Source organism: Panthera pardus, unplaced genomic scaffold (assembly GCF_024362965.1).
Source record: "Panthera pardus isolate Hobbes unplaced genomic scaffold, ASM2436296v1 HiC_scaffold_16, whole genome shotgun sequence".
Taxonomy (NCBI): Eukaryota; Metazoa; Chordata; class Mammalia; order Carnivora; family Felidae; genus Panthera; species Panthera pardus.
The window spans coordinates 16616285-16635496 of NW_026526721.1; the positions used below are offsets into that span (position 1 = coordinate 16616285).

Here is a 19212-nt window from a genome sequence, read left to right on the forward strand (position 1 = left end):
GAAAAAGACAGAAGGCAATTAAGAGATAATACAGAAACACACACACACATACACACACATGTTTAGAATCTATTTTCCATTAAAGCAAATCATTGTTTATTCTGATGTTCTGATATGTTTTTGTAGCATTTTTGAAGCATGATTGACAAAGTTGCAAAATATTTGAAGTATACATCATGATAGTTTTATATACAAATACATTGTGAAAGGATTCCACTATCAAGTTAATTAATACATATTTTTATTTGTTCGCTTTTCTGCGTTTTTATGAGCAAGGAAATCTAACAAACAATATGGGTTGGCTTGATATTCAACCACTTTAGAATAAATACATGATGTAATTTAAATATAATATGGAGTGGTTTGTTTTTAAATTTAATAGTTGTATGTCCATAATTTTTTTTTTGTTATTGGAAACTTTCTTCCCAAATAATACACTTTGGAACAAAGTTCCTTCTGGAGCTGATATAAATTTTTAATGCCAAAAGATATGCCCCCACATCATAAAACAGCCCCTAATGAATAACTATGTCAGAGATTTGAAAAGCAAATATCCAGATTTTGGTACTTTCTATCAGTAGATTTATACAGATTGAAATGGATGCCTCCAAACTCCCTTCCTACTCCCAAGATTCTGGAATCCCCCTTGGTTTATTTATTTTTGAGAGACAGAGAGACAGAGCATGAGAAGGGGAGAGGCAGTGAGAGAGGGAGACACAGAATACGAAGAAGGCTCCAAGCTCTGAGCTGTCAACACAGAGTCCAACGTGGGTCTCGAACCCACAAACTGAGATCATGACCTGAGCCGAAGTCTGATGTGTAACCAACTGAGCCACCCGGGTGCCCCTAGAATCCTCCTTGTTTGAACTATATGGTTAAAGACTACACGAAGGCAACAGTGTTGTGATCCCGCAATTAGCATCATTGTCACATCTGGCATTAGTCATTGTTAGCTTCAAGATGTCTGATGTTATGATATAGCAATTTAAATGTAGCCAGACTTCATTTTCTGGAGTCAGTTTTATCATTTTAATATGGAAGCATACTATGTTGTATGAAATATAGAAAAAAGCATAACCCACCTCTTTGGGGAAGACACAAAGATAGGAGATTAAGTCTGCTTCTGAAACACTCCATCAGTTCACTAAACGTAACATATTAAAAACCTATGAACCTAGATTTCGCAGAGATCTGACTGAGCCCCAGTTTCCAGCCACATTATCTTCTGGACTCTCTCATTTTGGGGCAAGACAACTGACATTTTACAGGCTAGAGCTCCCTTCTATGCAATAGGAATTATAATAACTACTCACATTGTGACGCAAAAAAAAAATTGAATGCAATGGGAGAAAGATACCTGGCTTATGACAGTTTCCTAAATGATTATTTTTCCTTTACATTTGCATTAATAGAAAAAAAACTTAAAAGAAAAATTATCTAATAATTTAAAAAAAACTTATTAGAAGTGCTTGTATACACTTCTATTTACTATGCCACTCTTTAAATGATGTTTTGGGGTGCCTGGGTGGCCTAGTTGGCTAAGTGTTTGACTCTTGGTTTTGGCTCACAGTTCATGAGTTTGAGCCCCGCATCCAGCTCTGTGCTGACAGTGTGCCTGCTTGAGGTTGTCTCCCCTTCTTTCTCTGCCCTTCCTGCATATTTTCATGCTCTCTTTCAAAATAAAGAAATAAAAACTTTAAAAAAATGATGTTTTGATTTTTAATCACAAACATAAAAGCTTGTAGAACTCATAGATACAATGGAAGAATGGGAAAAGGATAAGATGTATAAAAATAATTAATAATTAAGAACCAATTAATTAATAATTAATTAATAATCAATTGCACTGCATGCTGACAAAAATTAAATTTAAAAGAAATATATTTACTACAACACAAAATTTAGTGTTGCTATGGTTCTATTTTTTTTAACGTTTATTTATTATTGAGAGATGGAGAGACAGAGCATGAGGAGGGGAGGGGTAGAGAGAGGGGGAGACACAGAACCAGAAGCAGGCTCCAGGCTCTGAGCTGTCAGCACAAAACCCGATGCAGGGCTGGAACTCACAAACTGTGAGATCATGACCTGAGCCACAGTTGGTCGCCCAACCAACTGAGCCACCCAGGCACCCCACTATGGTTCTATTTGAATTAACTACTAAAGAAATATATGGCCTTGATCTAAGGGTTACTGACATTCTCAATTTATCACAGAAGAACTGACATAGATCATTGACAAATAATTTGATACATTTCCTGTATATGTTCTTTGTCTTTGGATTTACCATTTAGCATTTGAAAATGTTTGTGGAAAACATATGAAATATGTCTATACATTTGCCCAAACTTGAATTGTGGAAAATTTCAAGAAAAACATATGTAAGAAATGTTTTAATATTTTCTAAAACATGGAGTACTGAATGACATAGTTCATATTATTACTATATTTAATATCTATGAGGCTACATTACTAAGTATATAATTACATTACATACACTGCTTTTATACAAATAAATAGTTCTTAGCTGCTTAACAATCTGAACTTGTGTATAAGAATGAATAGTTATTTTGAAATATTTTTCCCCTATCTTACTGATTTTGTGGTAAATCCTTGAAACATACATTATTAAGAAATGTCTATGCAAAAAGTACTTCACAGTGAGAATTAAAATGTGCAGGGACATCTTGGCCATTACAATAGTCGAGGCAGAAATTGACTTCAGACACTGATTTTGGTAGTTAGTACAGAAAAGGATAACCAGAATAAAAATCATCTTCTTCTCCCTAATAATAAGTCTATTTGATAACTGAAATTTACAGGCAAATAACTTTCCCTACTTAACATAATTGAGATTCTATTCATCTCTCATTGTAAAAGTGAGAGAGATCCTGAAAGCTAATAAGAACTTTTAAAGAATAAAAATCAATTTAGTTCCTGTGCTTGCAAAGATGGAGGTATTCAAGATTACTAAAAAATGTGATATTACTCTTTCAGCTATAAGTAATATCTGTGAAACACAAATGCTGTAATTGGAAATACATGTGAAATGAATTGGAAATACATAATGAATGATTAAAAAAAGAATCAATTAGATGGCTGAGTTTATATCAACTACTATAATTTACTATATTAACTTTATGAAGTAGAAAATCAGTATGATTGAATTATTAAAAATCCATTTCTACACATAAATATATCTTTAATATCTTACACTTTCTGGTTTAGTTCAAAAAATGGTTAGTAATTTGTATGAGTTGCTTTTTTCAGTTCAACCCCTATGAAGAAAGATTTCATGATAAATGACCAGACTGGGCCAAATTATATATTATATAACCAAGTATTTTATTTTTGAATGACACCAAAAGACATGTAATTAAAATGGGACACAAAATTGGCCATAGCACCCATCCCTGGAGAATCTTGTTTATATTTTTTTCATCCAAAGATGAATTCTCTCTTTGGTTTACTATTTCTTAAGCCAGTTCTCTAATCACGTCAAAATATTTTTCATGATCTTGTGATTTTTCTGTAAAATCACTTGTGTATGCACACCTCACACACACACACACACACACACACACACACACACAGATACTCCTTTGTTCACACTTTTTTGCTGTCTTAAAAAATATACAGACAAACTACCATAAGTTTTCCATGACTATCTGGCAGTGATTTATATTTACTTAAGATCTTTTTTCAGTTTTTTTAGTAACGTTTCAAGGGGTTTCTTGGTAGGACCTCAGAGCTATCACACAGCAGTTTCTACTAATTAAAAAAAAAAAAAAGAAAAGAAGGATAAGGTTCTGTTTTAGTCCCTTCAATCTACTATAACAAAATACCACAGACTGGGGGTGGGGGGAGCTTATAAACAATAGAAATTGAGTCCTGGAGGCTGGAAGTCTGAGAACAGGATACCAGCATGGTCAGATGAGGGTTAGGGAACTCTGTGGGAACGCTTTGCAAAAGTGCTAATCCCATTCACGAAGATTCCATCCTCATGACCTCGTCTCCCTAAGTCACCAGCTCCTAACGGCATAGTCATGGGCATTAGGATTCCAGCATGTGAATTCTTGGGGGACACAAGTGTTCAGACCAGAGAAGATATATAGATAGAGGAAGACTGATAGGTTTTTAGATAGATAATAAGGGTGGGAAGAGGCATCCCAGGAAGGCTGTCTATGGGAACTGACTCTTGAAAGACATGTTGAAGGATGTAGAGAGGCTCACCAGATAAACAGCAACTTGAGCAACATTATGGAACCCAAGGCATGCCGAGAAAAGTGCATTTTTTTTTTTGTTTTTTTAGCGATTAGGATCTAAGGTCTATTTGGGATGAGTAGCTGGAAATATAGGCTAGCTAACAAAGTTATTTGTTTATTTAAAATGCCATCTTTACAAGCATTTTTCAAACTTTTAAAATTGAGGATTGCATTTTTCTTTGTGATTCAGGACTTCTCTATATATAGTTAAGTCTTCAGAGACGGACAAGACAGTTCTTGCTCTGCATGATCCTTATGGTTCTATAGGTCAGAAATCCAATACAGACATGGCTCACTGGGCTAATATCCAACCTAGTTACTAGGTGTTGACAGGACTGCATTCCCTTCTGGAAGCTCTAGGAGGAGAATATCTTTCCTGGCCTTTTCCAGTTTCTAGAGACCACTCACATTCCTTGGCTTATGGCACCTGCTTCCATCTTTGAAGCCATCAGGGGATCAAGTTGTTCTCATACTACCATCTCTCTGGATCTGCAACAACAGGAAGACTTGGAGAGCTTTGGTGCTTATAAAAACTCATGATTACATTGGGTCTACCTGGATTATCTGTTTGTCTCAAGTTTTTAAAAACTTAATCACATTTAAAAAAATCCCTTTTGTCATGGAAGGTAACCTACTTATCAATTCCTGGAACTAGAATATGGACATCTCTGGTGACCCATTATTCTTTCTAGTACAGTCCACTTTTTAGTCCCCTAAAATTTACATCTGTCCCCCACATAAATTTCACTCAGAGGACCCAAAGTCCTCAACAGTCTAACTCATTAGACTACCAACTAAATGTCCCAAATTTTATTTAAGTCTCATCAGTTCAAAAGTTCCAAATGTCATCATCTGAATGATGTAAATAAGGAATGGGTGGGGTTCTGGGTTTAATCTATCCTGGAGTACAATTCCTTTGCATCTGTGGATCTGTGAAAGTAAAGAAACACATTATCTGCTCCTGAAATACAATGGTAGGACAGGCATAGGATAATAGTTGAAGACAGGAGAAATTTAAAATAAGGAGAAAATTGGGGTGCTGAGTGGCTCAGTCAGTTAAGCATCTGACTCTTGATCTCAGCTCAGGTCATGATCTCACGGTTCATGAGATTGAATCCCATGTGGAGCTCTGTGCTGACAGTGCAAAGTCTGCTTGGGATTCTCTCTCTCTCCCTCTCTCTCTGCTCTTCTCCTGCTCAGGCTCTGTTTCTCTCTCGAAAATAAATAACATTAAAAAATTTTTTAAAAAGTAGTTACAAACAGAGAGGGAGGGAGGCAAACCATAAGAGACTCTTAAATACAGAGAACAAACTGAGGGTTGATGGGAGGTGGGTGAGAGGGGAAAGTGGACGATGGGCATTGAGGAGCGCATTGTTGGGATGAGCACTGGGTGTTGTATGTAAGCCAATTTGACAATAAAATATATTAAAAAATAAAAATATAATTTTTTTTTAAAGTTTATGTATTTACTTCTGAGAGAGACCATACATGTATGCAAGCAGGGGAGGGACAGAGATAGAGGGAGAGAGAGAATCCCAAGCAGGCTCTGGGCAATCAGTGCAGAGCCTGACACAGGGCTTGATCTCACAAACCATGAGATCATGACCTGGGTCAAAATCAAGATTGGATTTTTAACAGACTGAGCAGGCACCCCTCAAGTTATCTTAATACAATTAGATATCCAAATATAGGAATTTTAGGCATACCTAACATTTCTTACGGTGTTTTCTTATGGTAGCCACTCAATTCCATTTGTGAAGGATATTGCAAAACATGACAGAAGAATGGTTTAAGGAGGGAAGTTTTCTTTATGAAGTAAAATTTTTAGAAAGTCAGAATACTTTACTAACATCAAGATGCTATGCATGTTTTAAATAATAACTTGTCATTACTTTCAAATTTATAAGTGTGGCTGTAAGTAAAATATAAAGTATACATAAAATATTTTAGCTTATAAATCCTTTTAAAACATATCATCTCATTTGATCTTTATACATTCACACAAATACTCTTACACAGAAGAGGAAAATGGAGTCACATGTAGATTTCAGTTGTATTTGCTGACATGTACACTGTCAAGAAAGATGTTAGGAGGAAAACAAAAACATAAATCCAAGACAAAGGATTCTAAAGACCTGTGTTTTTCCCACTCTTCTGTATGTACTTCTTTCATGTAGATTTTAGAATAAATTGGTACCATTTGTGCCATTACATTGAGCTCTTGAGAAATGGGGATGGTACAGGAAGGAATAATTAATTTTAGGGACTTCACTTTTGGTTTAATCAGTGAAAATATGGCAACGTTGTATTTGTTGGAGAAAGCAATTATTTTCATGAGAAAGGAGGTCACATCATGAACAGTTGAGTTAACTCACTGTAGCAAAAGAGCATTGACTAATTTCATTTTTCTAAACGTTCAATACACTTTGATTATTACTATAATGCCTTAGATTGAGTGTTTTTTGAAGTTGTTATCAAAGCACATTATTAATTGTAGGCTGTGCCTAATGTATAGTAAAGGTAGTCCCAAAAGTTAGAAAGAAGTCATAGTATTGAAAGGTAAATTATGGAAAATAGGTAATTAAATGGGTGAATGAGCAATCTTGGTTCAGGGGCTCATTACTATTTGAGAAATAGCAAAGGAAAAAGTTTGACATTCCAACATACCAATTAGAATACATATCATGAAACATTGAAAACTAGAAATCAGAGGAGAAATAATTGATAATGCTCATTCAAATACTTAACAGAGGTTTAGAGAAACTCCAAATTTCTGCTTTCTTTTTCTTTTAGCAGAAGAGTCCAGCTAATGAGGATAAATATATATTAGGGCCCCATTATTTGATCCTGTGACTGATTGTAATCATGTGAGTTATTAAACTCATGGACGCAAAGCCAACCCCTTGCAATTTTACTTCTTCTAAATAAATACATTTGCATTGACTTCCATAAAATCATCTCTCATTAATTTTTCTTTTTTCTGAATCAACTTACTGCCTACAAGCAACAGAAATTGTCTCTGGTTAACTTCTGCAGCAAAGTTCTTTCTTAGAATCACATGAAGAAGTGCACAGAATTGGTATGAGGGTGGGGAACCAGATTCATAAAATGGTCAGGAATCAAAAGAATCTAGGTCAGACCCTTCTTTTATATTGTTGTACAAGGACCTTTTCCACAAGATTTTCAATGCTGGCAGCACTGGCATTATGAATAAGTTCTTGCTCATAGTGTCTTGTTCCCTGTTTCAGAGTCAAAATTCTAGGTAGGAACATCGAATTGGCCAAGCCTATCAGGAGGTGAGGAAAGTAAATAGATTTCCAGTGTGGGTAACACTCTAGATCTGGATATTGAACCTGAAGGCTAGCTTGAAGACATTCTTTCCTCCAAATGCTGCTATATGTAAACATGTTAAGCAGTTTATCACTGTCTTCATTAACTATTGATTTAAAACCACAACAGCAACAACTGAGCAGAACAAGGTCAAGTATAAAGTCCTGGGACTTGTCCTTTAAAGTCACTATCAGATGATATCATGAAAGACTCTGATGGATGCGTTTTGGAAATACAGATCTGTAATATTTTGTGTAGGTGTTCTAAGCTGTTGGAAAGGTGTCAATATTCTTACAGGGCTTTAAAATATAGACATTCATTTCTTTCTATAGAGAACAGAAAACCTCCCTCAGTATCTGCATGATTTATGTGGTGAGAGAAATGGTTTGGTTTTAGGTCTTTTACTCTTCAAATGTATCCATTTATCTGAGTGGTTGAGGTCTTAGGATATTGCCACATACCATCCCAAGTTATGCAGTGTATAATTTATAATAGTACATATTATATACATTATGGCATGCAATACTGTACCTGTATTATGTGGTTAGGGGAAGGGCTGTCTTTTCATCAAATTAATATTTCTTTGGTCCTCAACCTCCTTGAGAGCTTCTTGGGTGAAATCCGAAACTGGCTCCTGTACCCAGAAGGCAGAAAGAGACCAAAGAAAGAGGCAAGGCCAACCCAGATCACTAGGTGTCAGGTTTAATAAGCAATAAAACTTACACTTGAGACTTATCTTGGGGGGCTGTAAGACAAGTAGATTTCCACACCTGCCTGTGAGAATCTTAAATATTTTTATAGAGGCCTTAACTGGGTTCAGTCACATATTCCGTCTAGGACTTCTTGTCGCTACGTCCTGTGTCCTTGGGGCAGCCTCTGAAGGGTGGGGAAGGCAAGTGGAATGCACATTCCAAGGACAGGGGAAGGGGTTCAGCTCATGGGTCAACTGGAGGTCGCATCCTCTCAATGACTTCTTCTAACATTTTATGAAACCCCCAGAGTACTGAGGATTTTTCCCTCAATTTAGGGCCAGGCAGATACTGTAAATTAAACAGAATTAAATACATATGATTATTCTTCACCTCTAAAAAGAAATACTTTCATTTTCATTCTGTTTTATTTTATTTCTATTTATTTACTTTAAAATGTTTATTTATTTTGAGAGAGAGAGGGAGTGCACGCACACAAGCAGAGGGAGGGGCAGAGAGAGGACAAAGAGAATCCAAAGTAGTTTCCATGCTATGAGCATGGAGCCCAACTCAGACTCAACCCCTCGACTGTGAGATCATGACCAAGCAAAAATCAAGAGTTGGACACTCAACCAACTGAGTCACCCAGGTGTCCCAAGAAATGGTCTCATTTTTAAAATCTGTTTTATCTTGTTTTTGATAAAGATGTAGATGTCTACAAAGAAATATTTCTTTATTCTTTAAAACTACAGGTATAGTGATAAACATCCAGTGACACTCATGTTCAGAAGTGGAGAATATTAGAGAGTGGTAGGGACTGTGTTAAACAGAAGGCCGCATTCCTTTCTTGTTGGAAAGCCATCATAGATATCTAGCCAATTATCACGCAGGCACGTAAGCCCAGTGTTGCCAGGTATTTTCAATTTTTTTCAACAGAAGCCAGAAATCTGGATTTTTATGTGAAATTTCCCAGTTTTAAATGTTGGTAACATTTTTTTTAAAAAAGAAAGAAACAGTTTAGGAGCCAAATAAAACATATCTGTGAGCCAGGTTCAGCTTGCAAGTTGCCAGTTTGCAACCTCTTCTAGAAATGTAGAGCTGGAGCCTAACTACAATAGCGATCTGCCCAGTAATTGTTCCCTGGGGACTTGTGGCTCTTAATAGAAACTGAACCTTGATATACCTATCTTGGCAGTCTGCCCACTTCTATCCAAATTCCGATGGTGGCAAGCCAATGTACTTCCTCAGGGGCTCTCACCACATTGACTTTAACCATTAACTTTCCTACCAGACCATGAATTTCTTAAGAGAAGAAAGTCTTTGTTCATGAGCAAATTGTATAGTGGCTGAGGTATGTTAATTACCATGAACAAGCCTCACATTATCAATGGTTCTTCTATAGTAACATTTCCAACATTTCTTTCCCTTTGTTCTAAGAGACGACCTTCCTGAAACACTGACTTACTTTTTTTTTTTTAATGTAAAGAATGAAAGATAATTATTGATCTTTTGGCTAAGCAGTCTTTCTCACTAACTCAGAGGAAGAATTAATTCTTTACTGTTAAAGGCATAGAGTTGATATGATGTTTCAGGATCAGTTAATAGTTACTGAGTATATACTATATGCCCCAAAGTTTCAGATGCAGAAGTAGCATGCCCACTGTGAGGAACAAATGCCTGCCCCCAAACCCCCATGCATGAAGGAAAAAGTGCCTGTCAAAATTGTCACAGAAGTGTCCACATAAAGGTCTTAGGTCCAGATCTTGGGTAAGAGTGGCATGGGCACCCCATCTAAAGGATTTTTGTGTTTTGGGTCCAAGGCTAAGCTGTGCTCCACTGGGTCCCCTCTGAGGGTTCTCAGAGACAGGACTCAATGTGCACCCATAATTCCCATTCCCCAGATCTCCCCACTCCTGCCACTTCTGTAAATCCCAATGTGGACCTTGGACCACACACGTATTTTAAAATAAAATTGAAAGAAGAAATTAATAAATGCCAAAAGTTAGTTGTGCAAGATAGGTGTTTGGGTGCTCACATCTGGAATTATAATTTTAGACCAGTTTCCTTTCACGAACTCAATTCTTAAGTTAATGTAATAATAATAACTATGTTTATAGAGTGGAGACTTTATGTGTTAGCTATTATTCATGTGCTACTTTGTTAAAGCCTCACCAAAGATGGTCAAGGGATGATTATACATGCTGTATGCTTTACATCTGTTACCTTTTTATTATTCACTAAAAAAATTAAGAAGAAATACATTATTATTATGCTTAACATTAGAGGAAAATGAACTTTAAAGAGGCTTAAATGTTTTGCTTAAATTTATATTGTTGGTTAAGTAACCAAGCTTGGATTTGAACCCTAACCCATGAAATGTCACAAGTTTTCTATTACACTTACAAAGTCTCTTTTATTGGGGTCTAAAACAGTTTTACCCCATGGTTTCTTTACTAGTCTCTTCTTTACTAGACTTTACTAGTCTCCCAATTGTCTCATGCCTTACGTATAAATTAGGAACAATTTTGGCCACAAAAAACATACAGTCTAACAGTGGATTAAGCATATATTGTAATTTGGTTTTGTCAGAAGCAAACTGGGGAAAGAGGTTAGCGTCAGAACTTTTTAGAGGAAATATTTTCAGAAATATCATCCTAGGGGATGTGAAGGAAGCAAGACTCTGGAAGGATAGTTGGGCTAAGGTTTCTTTATAACAAGACCCCAGCCATGCTAAGGTGAGTGCCAAAGATAAGATGGCTCTTAGAGATGGTTATCTTGTGTTGAGGTGTTTGCACTGCACATCAACCAGTCATTGAATATGAGTCCCCCCAGAAGAGGACATATCATCAGGTCAGGAGGCATTCTTTAGCTGAAACAATTCTGGAAAAGGGATTGACAGCAGAGAGATGACAATCCATAACTTTCCTAGTGGCTGGGAGATTAAATCCTTTAATCCTGAAGGAGCGGTGTATGTGTGTGTGGGAGCGGCGGGAGCGGTAATCTAGGCAGCCCATCAGCATATTTGCCACAAATGAACATTTTGATTTTTCTCTCATATGAGAAGACTAGGCATCTATGGTTGTTGTGGTTTTGGTTCAGCCATTTAATAATGTTAGGACTTCGGTATGCTTCTCATAGTCTTTTCTTGGTCCTTTTCTCGATCTGTTCCTCTTGGTCTTTCTTCATGATGGCACGATGGCAACTCCAACCCTAGCCTTCAAAATAAGGAAAAGGGAGAAGTGGATGGTACCAATGGTCATGGTCTCCTTGATCAAAAAACTTAAAGTCCTCCAGCTGACTTCCTTTAATTCTTAGAGTCCAGAATTAGTCAGAGAGCAAAGAAAATTGGCAAACTTAATAGTTCTTTGAAAAACAGAATTATCTTGATTGACTTAGATTCATTTTCTGAAGCTGGGAATATTGTTGTCTGATGAGGTCTATTAATAAGAGAGAGGATGGGATTAGTGTGCTGTAAACAAAAACCAGTATTTTCCACAGGTCCTTTTATTCTTAATCTGTAACCATATTGATCCTTCAGAAATGTACACTTTACGGCCATACATGGGGCATGTGAACAACTGGGTGAGGAGAAGGATAAGATGAGGCTTGGAAAACAACTAATGCTTTGCTCAGCTCAATCCCTTGGGATCTATAGAGTATAAAGAAGATGAAGAAAAAGGGAGGATGGAAAAGATCCCGGGATAATACACTGAAGTTAGGGGGAAAATCAACCTTATATGTAGTAAGTACCACAAAGAATGACTGAAGAAATCCAGTTCTATCTAATGAGAACTAGGCTGTGCTTTCATTTATATCAATATCTGTTTGCACCATCAAAAACATTTAGCTTCTTATTAGCTGTTTCTCAATGTTTATTGGCATTGATATTGGACAAGAGTACATCTGTGGTAAATTAGCTGAGGAAGGCTTGTAAATGGGGTCATAGAGTCCTAGTAATTCAGGGTTGGAAAGACTTTGGAAATCATTTAATGCAAACTCATCATTTTACACACAGGGAACTGAGATTGAGAAGGGGCAAGTTGCCCAAAATAAATATAGGTATGAACTTTTGAAAAATCCTTTCTTTTTTAAATTTTCCATTAAGCAACAGCTATGGGTTTTGCTGGTCTTGAGCTTCTCTGTGGACAAATTTGAGCAAAATGTGATTGTCACACACACACACACACACACACACACACAAATTGAAAACGCTTCATTTGTATTCAGGGAAAATAAATGTATTATAGTTTAAGTAATTTATATAAGATTGAAGTCTTATATAAAGAGCCAAAGAAATCAAACGTTAGAAGTACCACCTTTTGACAAAGTAATTATTTAGTTAATAATTGATATAATAACTGAATTCACAGAACAATTAACATGTTTCTGAATCAGCAAAATAAAACAGACATTTAAGCAAACATCTATTTAACTTCGTGATGTCCCAACATCCCAAATCTAAACATAGATTTCAATGACAAAAGTTTGTTTAGTGGGAAAACCTATCCAAAGAGAAACAATTTGTTTCATGTGTAGTGGGGAAACATCCATCTGCTCTTAGGTTAATACAGAAAGCCAAGAGTTTTGTAAAAATTTCCACTGGTTGGTTGTTGCTTGTAATCCAAGGGAAGTGACTTTTTGAAAAAACATTCAGTAGGGGTGGATCAATTACTTTTAAAAGTGCTACTTTGGCAAAAATCTGCATAAGGTTTGGGTAGTTCAATTAGTGAGCAACATTTTTCTGTCACTGGATGTGCTACATTTGGGAGTATAAACAGAGTTTCAGCACAAGTGAATTGGCATAGGTAAATCCTACAATCTAAATAGCAAAGCCACTTATAATAGTGACTATTGTCATATGGACACTTAAGATGTGTGATGCTTTTGGGGCTTCTGGGTAGCTGAGTCGGTTAAGTGTCCACCTCTTGATTTCGGCTCAGGTCATGATCTCACGGGTTCGTGAGATCAAGCCCTGCCTCAGGCTTTGCACTGTCATTGCAGGAGACTGCTTGGGATTCTCTCTCTCCCCATCTCTCTACCCCTCCTCCCTGCTCTCTCTCTCTCTCTGTCTCTCTCTCTTTCAAAATAAATAAATTAATTAAATAAAAGATGTGTGATGCTTTTTAAGATTTATTTTTAGCTTACGTCAATTAGCAAACCATCCAAATTATTACTTTCCATCTCCATTCCATTCATCATTTCAAAAATATGTATTTTTTAAAGTTCTTTATTTATTTTGAGAGAGACAGAGAGTGCGAAAGCTGGAGGGGCAGAGGGAGAGAGAGAGAAAATCCCAAGTAGCCTCCATGCTCAGTGCTGAGCCCAAGGCAGGGCTCGATCTCACAACTGCGAGATCATGACCAGAGCCAAAATCAAGAGTCCAGTGTTTAACTTATAATAATAGAGTTGGGTTAGATGAGTGATAAGTATTAAGAAGGGCACTTGTGATGAGCACTGGGTATTGTATCTAAATGATGAATCACTGAATTCTATTTCTGAAACCAATATTGTACTGTATATTAACTAACTAAAAAAAAAAGTCAGATGCTTAATAGTCTGAGCCACCCAGGCACCCTCTTTTTTTAAGTTTAAAAAATATGTATTAATTCTGATTGAGGTTTACATCATAGAAATTTATGTCTAAGGTGGGACTTTGAAGAGATTGTTAGTTAAACTTCCTCATTTTACAAACAAGGAACCAAGGACAGATAGAGTAAATGACTTTGCCACGATCATAGAACTAGTTAGTGACAAGTTTCCAGATTCTTTCATTATCTTGTGTTAGTCTGTGAAGAAAGACTGGAGACTCCCTTAGTCTCTAGATCTTAGTGTATAAAATTATGGGGCGCCTGGGTGGCTCAGTTGGTTAAGCGGCTGACTTCGGCTCAGGTCACTATCTTGCGGTCCATGAGTTCGAGCCCGTGTCGGGCTCTGTGCTGACTGCTCAGAGCCTGGAGCCTGTTTCAGATTCTGTGTCTCCCTCTCTCTCTGACCCTCCCCCGTTCATGCTCTCTCTCTGTCTCAAAAATAAATAAACGTTAAAAAAAATTAAAAAAAATAAAATTAGACTATTCATTGAACCAATATAGTTTTTATTTTAATTTTTCGGAACAGGATAGGGTAGGAGGGACAGATTAAGGGACAGTTGTTAAGAATTGACATATAAAAGGGAAAAAAAATGCTGTGAAGTACAGGGGTTTAGTGTACTTACCAGAAGGGCAAATATCATATTTCAATAGACCTTAAGGAGTGAATTACATGAAACACACTTCAATAGTTGAAGTTTGTGTAGCCTATTTTGAATGAAGAAGGCATTTCAGTATATGTGTACTCCATATTGTATATATCTAATATCTTCAGGGGGAGAAAGACTACGGTAGTAATCTGAATAGGACAGATTTTGTTTACAACCTCTAGCACTTAGAAACAAAATATAATTCAGTGATATGCAAAGATTTCTTGTGACTTCTGAGAGAAAATGATGTATTGATATATTTATAATCAATGCATTCTATCACATATAGTTGGATTATATTTTAATATTCTGCTCTTAGTAATTCCAATTTCACTTCTAAATGCACTTAGAGGTGAATTAATCATAATAGAAATTAACCATTCATTCAAATAAACATGTTTCCCCTCTTGTAATTTGCAACTAGAATTCATTTTTAATCATAAAGTCATTGTGGAAATCTTCTATATCTTTAAATTAGGACTTTAAATACAGGATATTAGTGATATTTGTGGCTGATTAATCATTGTTTTATGGTGAAGTATAATGTAGACTTGCTCTAACCAAATGTGACAGGTAAGAAACATTAGCAACAGAATTATTTTAAATATAATATCTCATGATATTTATTAAGTATGGAGTCTATTAAACTGATAGGTAGAACTCTATGAAATTATTGGTTACAAAAAATAACTCTTCTTATCATAAAAGAACTAGAAAGTTACATTTATTATAATTTTCTTGTCCCTTTCCTTCTTTGCAAATTAGACAAAGCTTAGCATGATTCATTTTTCCTCTGAGATAAAAGTTTAAATCAATAATCTTCCAATTGTTGTAAATAATAACAATTCTAAAAAAAATGCCTTCAAATGTTAAATAAAACTGAGGCTCCAGAGCTGAATATGTCAATGTCAGGAAGAAGGACTCTTAGGATCAGTCATGAATTTCTGGCTAGAAAACAAATAATGTTGCTGCATATAAGTAACTATCATTTGTTTTTTAGTGCAAACCTAGAAATGTACATTCTTAACAGTTATAATTTTTTCTTGTTTCATTACAAAACAACTAGATCAAAACATTAAAAAAAAAAAAGAACAGAGACAAACCAAGAAACAGACTCTTTTTTTGAGACAGAGAGAGAGAGAGAGAGAGAGAGAGAGAGAGAGTTGGGGGAAGGGCACAGGGAGAGGGAGAGAGAGAATCCCAAGCAGGCTCCATGCCTAATGCGGACCTGAGCCAAAATCAAGTTAGTTGCTTAACTGACTGAGCCAACACAGCACCCCCTAAAACAGATTCTTAACTATGTAGAACAAGCTGATGGTTACCAGAGGTAACCTACCAGAGGGTAGGTGAGTTGGGGGGAATGGGTGAAACAGGTGATGGGAATTAAGGGGTGTACTTGTCGTGACGAGCACTGAATGTTGTATGAAAGGGTTGAATCATTGTATTGTACACCTGAAACTAACATTACACTGTATGTTAACTAACTGGGGAATTTAAAGAAAACTTAAAACAAAACAAAACACTCCAGTGCCATTCTATGCTGTTTTTCTATTAAATCCCTTCCAGGGTTGTGCCTTCTATCGTGACATGAAGGATCACAATGGAGAGTGGGTTTTTTTTTTATCTCCTACGTTTGTTTAAGATTGGTCTCCACTATCAGTAGAATAAGATACAGCTACCTGACCCCCATCCTTGACACCAAAATAAATCCTTTTATGTTAAAATAGTTACAAGTTAATTCTCCAATATTATAGTTAAAACCTTGATATTATTTTAATCAACGTTTAGTCATGAAAACTGATGTTTCAGAAGACTTGAATCCAGCTGGACGTGTAAGAGCAGTATGACCATGTAACAAACCCTGTGCCAACATCAAAGCCAGCCGAGATGTTGGATATTGCCGCTTGGAAAATAGCTTACAAGTTCTCTCTCTATACCACTCAAAGAAAGGTAGAGCAATAAAAAAATTGACAATAACATAAAGATTGTCAGGAGTGAACCCCTTAATGTAATAATTTACATGCCTGAAATAATTTAATTTTTTCTAGACTTATTTATTTTTGATAGAGAGAGACAGAGCACAGTGGGGTAGGGGCAGAGAGAGAAGGAGACACAGAATCCGAAGCAGGCTCCAGGCTCAGAGCCGTCAGCACAGAGCCCCACGCAGGGCTGGAACTCACAAACCGTGAGATAATGACCTGAGCCCAGGTGGGTTGCTTAACCGACTGAGCCACCCAGGCGCCCCCTGAAAAAATTTATTTAAAAGAACACCTAATGTAAATGCATTTCCACCCAAGGTCTTAAGATGCATTTTTAAAAATTCTGTGTATATGATAAAAACAACTTATGCATACTACATATTTGCACGATTTTTTGGTAATATTTAAGTAAGTTACCAATCTTTAATCTTTCAGTAACTAGTTTGAGAATCACTATATTTGCACTATATCTTTCCTGGAAAGATCAAAGAATTGGAAATGTCCCTGTTCTGTGAAGGTTTAGCTGTGGAATGAAAACTATAAAGAAGCTTATTCCTTATAAATAGGTGATCCAACAATTTCCTATAAAACAACCTAGACTCAAACATGAACATGTTTGGATAATTTATTAAACACCCTGACATATTTGTGCTCTATGCTTTCTACCTTTGTGGTCCTGGTAAAATTCAGATACTATTGGAGGTTGTTGTTGAATGAATATGGCAACATCTGAGTAGCATAGCTACAGCACAACACTAAAATGGAATTAATGAAATATCTTATTTATTAGTAGACATTTATGGTATATTTAGTTTCATGGTTCTTTTTTCCGTTCTCCTCACATCTATACTTGACTCTCCCTTTAAAAAACTCCCAGTTCCATAGAAGATAAGATTAAAAATATAAAGATGAAAAAAGTGGAGAAAAATGAAAGGAAGGAATATAAATCCTAAGGTGAGCTTTACCCTGTAAAGTAAATAAAAACTTAAAAGTACATAAGGAAAAATAACATTGCCCTGCAAATCAGGGTGATGGTTAAGTGGCACCTTCCTCCTGGATGTCGGTGCCACATTCACTGGGGAAAACTCATGAGTCGCTTATTTATTTCAGAGTGACACAAGGTCTAGCAGGGAAGGCTATCAGTCCTCGGAGAAGAGTCCTGGCCTCATGACTGTGGGGCTTCTGAGCTGCAAGATTTCAGAACTTGACCTCTCCATTAGCCACTTGATAGGACAGAAACTTTGCTCCTGCCGTATCTTGCCAGCCCATTCTCTGGATTAGGATCCATGCCTTTCGGATGATTAAGAATTGAACGCCTTAATCACAGTGTCAAATTTGGTTTATATGAAGGTTTGTGAGACAGCAACTGTTTTTTCTGACAGGCCAAGGGGAAGGGCTCAGTCTTGGATGAATTAAACCTTGCCCATCAGACATGAATAAGCATTATTCCACATGAATATAAAGATCATTAATTATACATGGATATCTCACATAAATGATCTTGCTGTTTAGTCTCTCTTATCACTTCACTGAATTATTAATGTGGCTGCTTATTAATATCTAGTTTACGTTTCTGGAAGGTACTATGACTCAAATATGAGAAGTTAACTTCCTTCCTTCTTCCTTCCTTCCTTCCTTCCTTCCTTCCTTCCTTCCTTCCTTCCTTCCTTCCTTTCTTTCTTTCTTTCTTTCTTTCTTTCTTTCTTTCTTTCTCCTTTCTCCAGATTATAAAATCAGGAAAAGGTCATTTAAATTAATTTACCTGAAGAGTCCTTGTGTTTAAGAAAATGTTCGACTTGTAGCAAATTTCCTTTAAAATTGAATTTCTGTTAAAGGAGCCTTATTTGTCTGTATGTACAAGAATCAGATACTAGCCATTTATCAAATTTTTTCTCTTTTTTAGATGCCCAGTGTGATTCCACTATCCAGCCAGTTGTGGTCACATGACTGAGCTCATCTAATAGAATGTGGACCTACATCCTTGGTTCACAAGAAGCTACTTCCCCCACCAATTCCCTCTCTTTACCCAAGCCTGCTAATCATATGTCAATATTCAGCGTGTTCTCAGGATTTGCAAACTATGTGTTGAAGATGATAGAGTTTCCTTCAACCTAGAGCCCTGAATGATTTTGTGGCACACCCCATCCCCCCACCAACTGCTGATAAAAACTTACACTAGCAGAACTTAAACCGACGTCCAAATAAAAACCCTGCAATTTTGGGTTTATCTGTACGGCAGCTGAATACACCCATTCTAACTTCAGAGGTAGAGGCCCAGAAAAGATATATAGTCTGTAGACCATACTTCAACAAAACATTAAAAATTAAAATATTTAAAAATTATGTATTTAGGGGGACAACTTTCTGGTAGTGAACTGATCATTAAATTTAAAACCATAATGGTATTCTATGCTTTTTTACGCCTTAGGAACTAGGAGTGGTTTTAACATTTTGAAGGGTTGTTTTAAAAACTAAAGAAAAAAATCAAAGGAGAATATGTGACAGAGACTATTATGTGCCTCAGAAAATTTATCTGGACCTTTACACAAAAAGTTTGCTGACCCTTATATTAAAGTGTAGCAGGGCGAGGGTGGGGGTGCGCGCCTGGGTGGCTCAGTTGGTTGAGCATCTGACTCTTGATTTTGGCACAGGTCGTGATCAAGGAATCAAGCCCCTTGTCAGGCTCCACACTGAACCTCTTAAGATTCTCTCTCTCT

The 19212-nt window shown here is 36.4% G+C and overlaps 1 long non-coding RNA gene across 1 annotated transcript in view; it reads left to right on the forward strand.

The window, feature by feature from the left end:
- Positions 1 to 18844, forward strand: part of LOC109277909 (uncharacterized) — a 42326-nt gene extending 23482 nt beyond the window's left edge. The window contains exon 4 of the long non-coding RNA XR_002085383.2: positions 18399 to 18844. This is a non-coding gene — a long non-coding RNA (uncharacterized LOC109277909). The remainder of the gene's footprint in view (positions 1 to 18398) is intronic.
- Positions 18845 to 19212: the final 368 nt, after the last annotated feature.